Genomic DNA, 4,710 nt, shown 5'->3' with positions numbered 1-4,710 from the left:
CCGGATCTTTTCCTCTCCGAACGGTCTCCAAATGCTTCCCCACTAACAAAAGGTTAATCACCTCGCCATTACAAATACGTTGACACTAAAATTATATTTTTCGGAGACGGACCCAAAATCGGGTCTAAAACGGGATTGTCGGGCCCACAATTGGAATCTTGAAAACGAATCCGTGAAAACGTCCCAAATACCTTACTAAACTAATACCCTAAAATTTAGCACAAACAGATGCTTAAAACACCACAAATCAGCCACAACAATTAAAAGTAGCAGCCCCTAGATCACCAATTTCTGGAAAAACGAGACCCTTCCAACCCAAACAGATTATACCACGACGATCCTTGGGAAAAAATCTACAAGTTAGCCTCAAGAATGACTCAAAACGGACCTAAGATGATCAAGATCTCACATTTCAAAATTCAACAACAATTCAATACGGAAATCACCCTAGCAGTGCTAAAATCGATTTCTTACCTCAAACGAAGCCTCCCCTCACGTTTTTGAGATCACCGCTAGATTCCCCACGAAATTCTCTTGAAGTTAGCCTTTTGAAGCACCTAATTTGGACTCAAAATGAAGGAGAAATCTTATGTTGAAGTTGAGGGAAAAAAATGGACGAAAATCGTCCTAAAATCTGGAAATTTCCAGATTTCCACTCCGCTGCCATGTGGCGTCGGAAAAATACAAACCATATATGGAATCTGATTGGAAACGATATTTCGGACTCAACGGTGAAGGCGGAATTTCCATTTGGAGATCGTTTTGATGAAAAGTGGGTCCCACACCCAGTATCGTTTTGAGCTAGATTCCACAACTACAATCTAAAGCCTCGGGAAGTGAACAAAGGGTTGTTCTAGACCAAAATTGATATTTCGAAGCTAACCTAGCTGTCAGAATTTTCATCTGAGCACGTCTTCCAAGAAGGTTGACCAAAGTCAACTTTTCAAGTTATAAAATCTCCAAAACAGGGAAACGGGCCTAAAACCCAAACGAACGACCAGGCGACCGAACAGTCAGTGCCAGCAAGTCATAAATGACTTGGGGTCGCTACAGGAATGCTCTATACGAGGGAAAGAATTCTTTAATTTAAAAATGACCTAGAGGGTCATTACAAATAATATGCCTAATAGGTCTAATTTGTGTAGTTTTATCTTTATTTTATCCAAAAAATGTAATAAATAATAATAATTAGAAAAAGGATTTGTCAGTTTTAAGGATGAAAGTAGAATAAAAATGTTATATGAGTCATATTTTAACCAAATAAATGGATGAGAATATATTTTAATCTTTTTGTATGGGTCAAGAGAATTTTTGGCATTTTTCCATAAAAAGTATTAGAGTCACACTAGTTAATTTTTCAAAATAGTTAGAAGATATTTGAAAAAAAATTATGGTAAAATATATATATTATTTGTCTATTTTGAAATAACTAAGGCCTCATTTGTTTTCATTAAGATTAAAACCTCTCAATCTGATTTGCATTAAGAGCTAGGTGTCTAGATCTAAATACACATCTGAATATTAAGATGTTGTTTCCAAATCTGAACACCAAATGATTATTGTTTGTTTTCAATATCTGAAAGTGCATATGAAATCAAATATTGTATTAATAAAATGTTATAAAAAATTCATTTCAACAAAAAAGTATTACTTTTTGATTAAAAATATATCATAATCATTAAACATAACATAAAAAAAATCACGAATAAAAAGTATTTTATAGGCACAATATAATATCAAAAAGTTCAATAAGTATGATAAATACTAGTTGAAAAATAATAAATAAGATATCACATTATCAACACCTAACATATATTTTGGCTAATCGATAACCTTAATCCAATTCTCTAACTTGTGAACTTCTAACGTCATTCATGCTTTTTTATAGTGGACACTTTCACAAAATATACTAACACATGTTCTGTATAATGACTCTTCCCATCCAAGTCCATCTAATTTTTTCATATACTCTTCAAATGTGGTACACAATTTTTTAATCAATAACTTTAGAGTAGTAATTATCTTCTCATCAATTTTCAATTCAGACGAATAAGTTTTTTTTCTTTCCCAAAACTTTTTTTTTTCAGTTGAAACTGAAGATTGGGATGGAGAATTATTAAGAGCTCCATTATATTTGTCACCAACTAGTTCAACAACAATAATATGTTAGTGTTATCTCACAAAGGGATTTGAGTCTCAATAAAATTATTGGCCTAAGACAAAATTCTAATAAGAGACCTCAAATATGTATACATAGTTATTATTTTTAATTATGAATAATATTTTTTTTAAGAGAATATTCGCCCGCTAATAAAAATTAGTTGTACGATTAACCGTTTAGGATGGACTGTCTACTTAATCCAAGGGTTATTATTCTACCAAACTGCAAATATGAAACTTACCATAAACTCAAAACCCAATACGTATATAAACCCTTCTTCTCTGTGTCATTCTCACTCAAACTCAAACAATTTCTCTCTTTCTCTCTTTGATTTAATACATTCTCTTAAAACAAAATAGATGATTGGGTTTGTAGTGGTATTCGATTTTGATAAGACGATAATTGATTTGGACAGCGATAATTGGGTGATTGATGAATTGGGCGCTACTGATTTATTCAATCGACTTCTTCCTACCATGTCATGGAACTCTCTTATGGTTAGATTTCATTTGATTACTTAATTAATTCACATTCTAATTAAATAACATTGTTCTAACTGTTATTTGCCCTGTTTTAAACAAATTACAGGATAGAATGATGAAGGAACTTCATGATCAAGGCAAAACTATTGACGACATTGAACAAGTACTTAAATGCGTACATGTAATTCTCCGTGTTGTTCCCGCCATTAAAGTTGCTCATGATTTAGGGTACGTATATATATATATATATTTGTAACTTCCTCTGTTTTTTGGTTCTGTAAAATCGAATTTACTCAAATTAGTTTATGTGTATTGTTGTTACTATTTCAGATGTGATTTGAGGATACTAAGCGCTGCGAATGCCTTCTATATCGAGACAATTTTGAAACATCTAGAAATACATGATTACTTCACAGAGATCAACACAAATTCGGGCTACGTTGATGAGCAAGGAAAACTTAGAATCCTTCCTCATCACTATTTTCATCATGGCTGCACCTTCAATACTTGACCTCCCAACATGTGCAAGGTAAATTACTTTATACAAAATTCGTTACTATAACATATGTCGTGTGCATTGCCATATATCGTAAATTGTTGTGTTAATTTCACAATTATATGCGTATTTTAATGTATGATTTTCTGTATTAACAGGGTATGGTAATAGAAACAATACAAGCCTCAATGGCTAAGGAAGGGAAGAAAAGAATGATCTATCTAGGTGATGGAGCAGGAGATGAAAGAGCAAGATTTCGCTATGCGAAGAAAAGATTTTCCAGTTTGGAAATTAATAAACGAAAATCGCCATCTTATAAGAGCAAGAATCCACGAGTGAAGTGATGGATAAGAGCAACAACACATTCTGCTCAACATAATTAAAGAAATTACTATCGAACAGAACCAATTTTTATTCGATGAGTGCAAGTTCTAGACGACGATTCCGATTAATGCAGTTCATGAAGCCATGCCTAAAGCTCTCCCACTCCCTGTGCCTTACTAATTAAACTTTGATTGAATGACTTTTTTGGTGTCAATAAAAGTGTGATTTGTATTTTGATGATCAACGTTAAAAGAGATCAACCAATTAAGAATTGACTTTAGTTATTTGTATTTTATGGATTTATTTGAAGTATTACATATCTATCTCACTTTTCAAATTTTGTTTGTGTAATATTTAGCATTCTAATTTTGTTTCACTCAAATTTTGCATCCACGATAAGATTTCATTAATTCGAAATTGGTCATTGGCCATTACTTTATATCTTTTATTATGGTTTATTTAATGTAATTAACCTTATCAATAAGGATAGCATAGAAAAAAATAATCTGAATATACAAATTCCCCTGCACCAGCTGACTAGTATTTCAACCATTAATGGAGTTCTTGTATTTACTATATTATGGGTGGTTATTCGATCGATTCGATTTTATTTTAGGAAAAAGAACACTCGTATTTAAAAGAAGAAACTATTTACAAGCATCACCGTTATTGTAGTAGTCGTATCATGACCCTCCTTGATATACACTCAATCTAGGAAATCGCAGTAGAGATTCTAACCTCAATTGTCGCAACATAATTTCATCATTTACTAAGCAACCCATACATGTTATGGCCACAGTACTATATACATTTTCCAAAGTAATGGTGTTCATTATTCTACCGTCCCATACAAAACTTCTTGAATGTTGTCACCTATAAGCTTAAATCTGTAAATCTGACCTTAATCATTTCACACAGCGACCTCTTTTAGGCTGAAGCAAAATGGAGTACCATATTTGGATAAAACACAAATTTTTGCATTAAAGGCTGCAACAATTATATTATGTCTTATTCTATCCCTCAAAGTTCAAGGTATATACTTTTCCATACATAAAGCTATAAAATGTTTTCCAAGTCATGAGTAGTGCATTTACTAGTCAACACTCAACATGAGACCACCACCACTTTTTGGTGTCTCCTTTGAACCAGTATATCATAAACTCAACGCTAAATCACTCTACCTTATCCATCTTATGAAGCAGCTCATGACAATCAACCAAAAAATCATAAGAATCTTCAGATTCAGT

The 4,710-nt window shown here is 32.6% G+C and overlaps 1 pseudogene; it reads left to right on the top strand.

Annotated features, from left to right (window-relative positions):
• The first annotated feature begins 2,520 nt into the window (after nucleotides 1–2,520).
• Nucleotides 2,521–3,643, top strand: LOC125860392 (inorganic pyrophosphatase 1-like; annotated as a pseudogene).
• The last annotated feature ends 1,067 nt before the right edge of the window (nucleotides 3,644–4,710 follow it).

This window comes from Solanum stenotomum, chromosome 3 (genome assembly GCF_019186545.1).
Source record: "Solanum stenotomum isolate F172 chromosome 3, ASM1918654v1, whole genome shotgun sequence".
In the NCBI taxonomy this organism is placed as follows: Eukaryota; Viridiplantae; Streptophyta; class Magnoliopsida; order Solanales; family Solanaceae; genus Solanum; species Solanum stenotomum.
Note: the sequence above shows the minus strand (reverse complement) of the source record. Positions and strands in the feature narration are given on the sequence as shown.